General features: G+C 43.1%; 1 protein-coding gene across 1 annotated transcript in view; it reads right to left on the bottom strand.

Annotated features, from left to right (window-relative positions):
• Positions 1 to 6,311, bottom strand: part of LOC121029552 (adhesion G-protein coupled receptor F2) — a 46,777-nt gene extending 40,466 nt beyond the window's left edge. Inside the window, exon 1 of the mRNA XM_040473715.1 lies at positions 6,083 to 6,311. The gene's annotated coding sequence lies outside the window, so the exon portion shown is untranslated. The remainder of the gene's footprint in view (positions 1 to 6,082) is intronic.
• Between the last annotated feature and the right edge of the window lie 980 nt (positions 6,312 to 7,291).

The raw sequence follows: 7,291 nt of genomic DNA, 5'->3' as shown, positions 1-7,291 counted from the left end.
ACTGAGCCACCCAGGAGCCCCTCTGATTACTATTTCAAACTGAAAATAGTTATTTCAGATGAAAAACGTCTGTGCTTTTTTTTGGTGCTCTTTACGTGTCTCACGTTTGACATTTGGTACCCTCTCATTTATATTACTTATATTTGAAAGTAATTATCTAGGGGCGCCTGGGTGGCTCAGTCGGTTAAGTGTCCGACTTCAGCCCAGGTCATGATCTCGCGGTCCGTGAGTTCTAGCCCCGCGTCGGGCTCTGTGCTGACAGCTCAGAGCCTGGAGCCTGCTTCGGATTCTGTGTCTCCCCCTCTCTGACCCTCCCCAGTTCATGCTCTGTCTCTCCCTGTCTCAAAAATAAATAAATGTTAAAAATAAATAAATAAATAAATAAATAAATAAATAGAAAGTAATTATCTATAACTCATATGTATGGAAGAGTCATGAATTATTCTTTTCTAACATAAATAGAAAAAGAAAAATGTCCTTGAGTAGATCTTCAAAAACTATAAAACAGTAAAAAAAAAAACAAAACACTAAAAAACCTGAAAGGGTATTTCCATCCTGTTTAGTTCTACATATTGGACAAAAAAAAATCTTTCTGGGGCACCTGGGTGGCTCAGTTGGTTAAGCATCCAACTTCAGCTCAGGTCATGATCTCACAGTTCATGATTTCCAGCCCCGCATCAGGCTCTATACTGACAGCCTAGAGCCTGCTTCAGGTTCTACGTCTCCTTTTCTCCCTGTCCCTACCCCACTCACACTCTGTCTTTCTCTCTCTCTTAAAAATAAACATTAAAAAAATTTTTTAAAAATCCTTCCACTTTTGGTTCCTTACATTTTACTTTCTTTCTTGTGTTACATGCCTTTTCTCTATATTCACTTCATTTCTTGCTGGAATGTATCTTTTTAAACTTCCTTTTTTTTTTTTTTTAAGTTTATTTATTTATGTTGAGAGAGAGAGAGAGAGAGAGACAGCAGGGAAGGGGCAGAGAGATGGAGAGAGAGAACCCAAGCAGGCTCTGGGCTGTCAGCACAGAGCCCACCGTGGGGCTCAAACCCACAAAGTGTGAGATCACGACCTGAGCCAAAATCAAGAGTCTGACGTTCAACCGACCAAGTCACCGCAGCACCCCTTTTCAAACTTCCTTTGATGAAGATGTCTGCATTGCAAACTCTCTATTTTTTTTTTAATTTTTTTTTCAACGTTTATTTATTTTTGGGACAGAGAGAGACAGAGCATGAACAGGGGAGGGGCAGAGAGAGAGAGGGAGACACAGAATCGGAAACAGGCTCCAGGCTCTGAGCCATCAGCCCAGAGCCGACGCGGGGCTCGAACTCACGGACCGCGAGATCGTGACCTGGCTGAAGTCGGACGCTTAACCGACTGCGCCACCCAGGCGCCCCTGCAAACTCTCTTAAACTTTGAATGTCTAAAAATATTCTTACTTTATTCTCATTTTGGATGATTCAATGAATGAGTAATGATCAAAGCATCAGTGTTTCCTTTTTTTAAATGTTTATTTACTTTTGACGGGGGAGAGGGAGGGGCAGAGAGAGAGGAAGACAGAGGAAATGGGCTCTGTGCTGACAGAGAGCCCGACGTGGGGCTTAGGCTCACAAACTGCGAGGTCATAACCTTAGCCGAAGTCAGATGCTTAACCAACTGAGCCATCCAGGCGCCCTAAGGCAGCAGTGTTTCTATTCAAAGGGTGATTTGTTTCTAATTTGGTTCTTGGACAGAAAGAGACTTGCACCAAGTAAGTTTTGAAATGGCTTTCATGGAGGAGATCCCACAAGAAGGACAGCAGGCAAAAAGAACCAAGGCACAGGGAACTCAGGTGAATGAGGCAGAGCGTCTCAGGCACAGCCAGCATTTTGGAGGAAAGCAAGATCTTCTGGATAAATCCATCGGGGAGGAGTCAGCACTTTCTATATTTAGGACAAGCACACCATGACCGTGATGACCATGTGTAGCAGGCACACAGTTAGCAGTCATGAAACCAGGTTGGCACGGGGATAACTATGTTTTGCACTACAGTTGAATGTAAACAGCACTGGAGCCCTATTTGAACCAATGATGGAAAATTTGCCCATACAAGATCAACTCATCGATTTTCAGTTTAAACTAGGTCTCTTTTGAGCAATTCAACATTTGCTCCTTCTTTTCCTCTTCCTTTCTCCCCAGGGATGATATCCTAGCATCAGAAGAGAGGCATGCAAGGCTAAGCCTCCAGCCATGCTACTTTCTGCTGCTCTGGACAATCACGGCTGGTCTTTGGGCCTTGGTGTTCAGCCTGCACATCTGTGCCACACTCTTTTCTCTGGCAGCCAGGTCCACAGAGATCACACTGATCATTTTCTCAATGTTCAAAAACTACCCAGATCAGGTCCGGTCTTTGCAACTTCCCATGGACACGGGGAACTGCTCCTCTCTCTCCCTGCTCTGATTCAGAACACAATCTTTCTCTCCCCTAAGGTCTAGTTCTTGCTCGAAGAAGCCCAGTCTTCTTTTTGGAATCAGCTGGAAGCAGGACACTATTCAGCCATTTTGCATTGGCTTTGTGCATCTCCTGCTTTCCTTCATCAGTTATTCTCCCTCCCCAACCCCCACGCCCCAGAGCACAGAGACTCCCTGGACATTGGCAACCCAGTTCCCCTGGAGGTGACAGGACCTTCCATGGGTACTCAGGGGCAAGGAGCACTAAATGCTGAGATACCCAGCATTAGGGATCATCACAAAACATCTGCACGACAAAGCTTGCACAGAAGTGATGGTGCCACTCTCTTTCCAGCTATGAGACAATCCAAGACTGCTTAAGACTTTCACAATTCTTGCCAGACTCTTCAAGAGGGAACCCCTTCAAAGACAAGGCTGAGACAGAAATTGCTGCAAGACAATTGCAGGGGGAGGGGTGACTCAGAGACTGCTAACCGATTTAGAGAATTTCTATATGGAAACATGAAATCTTAAAGACCAGATGTGTTCTGGGGGAAAATGTATGCTTGCCACAACTGGAACATTATGCCCAAGAAGGGCCCTTTAATGGTATTTACTCATACGCGTTGTCTAATGCATAGTAACTTATAAGGCCTGCTTTGCTATGGACAGAGTTTTCATTTTGTTGTTAAATAGATTTAATTTGCACTTTCCTATACAAAACTCTCAAAAGAACAGAATCATTCTCCATCATTCCATTCTTTTAAAACAATGACATATAATTTGAAAAATACCAGCAATAGGAAATAATGGCTTTGACTTCTCGACAGTCAGGTGTTCTTGAATGTAGCCTTTCAGAACTCAATGTGCATTTCTTTTGGAGGAATACACTGGACACCTATTATGATTATTGTTATTAATAATTTGCCTAGCCATCCCCACAGCACTCACATATGTCTGGAAACTGCTTATGTCATTCCTGTTTACTGTTCATGCAGCCATTTTGAAGATGGGCCAGGCCAGAGCTGAGCCTGTCTGGGCCAACCAGTCCTCACCCCAGTGACTTTCAGGCTTCGATAGGAGGAAGGGAATGGGAGTCACTCATTTCCAGAGAAGCTGAAAAAGAAAGCCACCCATAGCAGTAATTTCTGACTTTGGTTGCACATTCCCAAAAGAACTTTTTAAAAAATTGCCAATTTCTAGACTCCAGTCTAGACCCATTGAATCAGAACTTCTGGCAGTAAGGCTCAGCACTAATATTTCTCCAAAACCATTTAATTTTGAATAATTTCATTACTACTGGAAAGTTTAAAGAATTATACAGTGAACACTAATATACCCCTTCACTTAGATTACATTAATTATTAATATTCAGAATGAATGAGTTTTTAAAAACTCCCCAGCTGATACTAATACACAGAAGTGAGATCACCCCCCCACCCCCGCCCAGCGATCTGTAATTGCAAAGAATCCAACTACAAAAAAGGACAGTACAAAATGAAGCAGATACGCCAAGAAGGAAAAAGATTTTAAAACAAGAGAGTCCTGGTAATGCTCAGAATTTTGTATTTCATGCCCTGGGTTCCACGAGATACCCTAGTATCTTTATAATAAAATCACCTTCGGGACTTAAAGTAGTATGATTTAGGAGCTTGTTCAGTGGAATCAAAAAATTCAAGAATAATATGCAAAGGCAGTATGATTCTACAGACTCGCCCCTAACTAAAAATGAAACCAGAGTTTATTGACTTGAGAGATCAAATACATTAAAACACATACATGCATGCACGCACGCACGCACACATGCACTTAAGTCACGAATTCCCGAGATAATGGAATCACAGATAATGACACATGCTAACCTAGGGTTCTGTGGAAGAACCCACTGGTGTTCTAAAGCAGATTGTTTTTCCACTGGTGAATTAAGTCCCGTCTTGTACAATGCAGACACAGTACCAAAGGGGGGGAAGGGGGTGGTGGCTGTGGGAGTACCCTGCCCCAATGGTGGGAACTAAGTATTCTATCAGTGAGGTGGTTCAGAACCACCAGAACATGCTGATAATAAAAGGGAGATTGAATTTTAGTTGGTTCTATTATTTTTTTAAGACACAGTTAGAAATATTATTCTCCATAGATATTGCAACCCATTATCTCCTGGGCCCAGAACCACTTCCACCCCAGACCCTGTGCCTCTGCTCCCTGGTCCAATTTTAAATATTTATTTACTTTTGAGAGAGACAGAGAGTGCAAGCAGGGGAGGGGCAGAGAGAGAGGGAGACAGAGGATCCAAAGTGGGCTCTGCGCTGACAGCAGAGAGCCTGATGTGGGACTCGAACCCACGAATCGCGAGATTCACGAGCTGAGCCAAAGTCAGAGGTTCAACTGACTGAGCTACCCAGGTGCCCCATTCGTGATCACGTTTTAGAAAGACCAAGTTGTCACCAGGCTTGGAGCTGTTCCTCCGCCCCCCACCCACCCCCCCAATCACAATACATTTGAATAAGAGTTGTGGTTTGTATTACAGATGTTCATTCATGTTGCAAAAAAAAAAAAAAACAAGGATGCTGTAACTGTATATCATGCAAATACAGGGTTTGGACTAGTGCCATTTTAGGATACTAGCCCTACAGGCATAACGTACAAGTTTTGCAGTCTTTTAAGGCTAATTATTTGCCCTGCAATGTACTTGAAATCATTTCTCTGAGCTACAAATAAGTTGATGTTTCCAAACTAGAAGAATAAAAACAAACTCTGAAAGAGATTTAACGCAGTTAACCAGAGATAGTGTGAGATGAATTCAAGCCTCACTCTTTCATCTGTGCGTTTACTGTAGAAACACACACTTTGTCAAAATTCAACGGATAGGAGTTTTTAAGCAAAACTAAACTCTCAAAATTCACATTCAAGAAATAGCGATAAAGAATCCTTCTGAAAAAGGCAGGAAGAGCTAAGCAGCCACCACAGTAATTTACAGCAGGATGTGAAAGTCAATGGAAACAGAGGGGTTTGGGCATCCCCTGCCCACTGTGGAGATTGACGCAATGCACAAGAGCTTATGAGCTGAGAGAAATGTCCCCAAAGTTTACAGGCCTCCTGGGAAAGTCTGATCTGAGGAAAGTAAGATTCAGGATCAAATTCTCAATGCCATAGGTTAGTCGCTGGAAGTGCAGGATCTTTTTTGTAAAAAGTGTTAAAATACTCCTGTTTTCAGAGAGACTTTGAAAGCTGGTGATATCCAGTAATATGTAAAATTATAGAGAAAACATCACAAAGGTTGATGAGGGGAAATAATGATTTAATAAATAGTGAATTCGCTTCTCTTATTTGCACTTAATCATTTTGAGTCCATTAGAAAACAAAATGATGTCTTCAAAGAATCCAATTTCCTGGACTCTGATACTTGGATGGAATCAGAGGAGCAGAGGGTAATAAAAACAAAATATTTTCCTACCGGACTAGAGCTCTTAATGAATTATGTCAAGTGCCTTCAAATGATCAAATTCCGTTTTAATACTTATTCACTGTGTATGTTATTAATTAAATCCCAAATTACAAAGCCTCTAAAGTGTAGAATCATAATGCATGGCTCATCTCTGAAATCCTCTCCGAAGGAAGTCACTGGAGGGAGAAGGAGGACGTGGGAGTACTCACTGTGGCTAGCCAACAGCAAAGTCACCGGCACATTTGCCCCACTCCGTGGCAGCTGAAGACACAGGTGTCAATGGCTCTCCTCCGTTGTATCTGGCAACAAATCAGCAGGATCCTGTACCTCTGACTAGTCAATTTAGCCCCGAATGGCGGATACTCAAGCTGAGGCATTCAGGCTGGGCCCTGCCCTAGCGCCAGCCCCATATACAGGGGCCCCACAGCCCGACAGACGAGTCCTGCATAGGAGTAGCTCCTGCAGTGGGAGGGGCACAGTACCGGAGAATGGATGAGTCACACACTAGATGATACACTCACAGACTCTCACAATAAGCAAAGGCTTCCCTTTTTGGCAATGGATCCAGGACTACAGTGGTGGCTCGGGATCCTTCGTTCTTGACTATAGCTATTGACATCCTTACGGATCTGCCTCAGCCTGAAAATGGGGAATGGAAAACACAAGTATCTATGCCTGGAGCTCTGTCTTTGGCTGACTTTCTGGTCACTAGGGTTATGGGACTATGGGTCTCTGCTTGTTTCTGGTTGTCCCTAGATCCAGGCACAAGGTAGCACTGCAGTTCCTAACCTCTCTGTGGGTCGATGGGGTCATGTAGGTTTTTGGCCATGGTGACCAGCAATTCAAAATGGTAGCCTGGGTCACTGAATGACTGTGAAAAGCAGAGGGCCTTGCTGACCTCTGATGGGCATGAGCAAAAGTTACTCCTCATTGTTCTTAGTCACTGAAATTCGGGAGCCATTTGTTACCTCAGCATAACCCAGCTTCTATTCACTGACACAAGGACCAAGGTATTTGGAAGGCAACATGGGCAGTGATGTATCTTTCTAACTTCAAAACACTCTATTTTTTTTCTCTTTTTCAGCATTCATGGGCTTTCTAGCTCTCCCAAGCTTGTGTTTCAAAAACCACACTTATGTTTATTTACAGAGTGGCATTTTTCAAAACCCTAAGAAGTTCTTATAGTGTTGTGGAGACATCCCTTATTTTTAATCCCAACAGCAAAGTCACCGGCACATTTGCCCCACGTTTGCTTCCTGGCTAGTTCTTGATCTTCTAGGGCATGGCAAGAGATTTGAGAATCCCCTTTGAGGCTGAAATCCACTCGAGTCCATCCATCGAATGGGAAAATCCAGCATTTTTGTTGTGTATATACAATGTGCCCAATGTGCCATATAGTGGTGGATATATTGCCTTAC

This window comes from Herpailurus yagouaroundi, unplaced genomic scaffold (genome assembly GCF_014898765.1).
Source record: "Herpailurus yagouaroundi ecotype Mexico unplaced genomic scaffold, PumYag 139, whole genome shotgun sequence".
Taxonomy (NCBI): Eukaryota; Metazoa; Chordata; class Mammalia; order Carnivora; family Felidae; genus Herpailurus; species Herpailurus yagouaroundi.
This window is presented reverse-complemented; position numbering and strand designations above follow the sequence as displayed.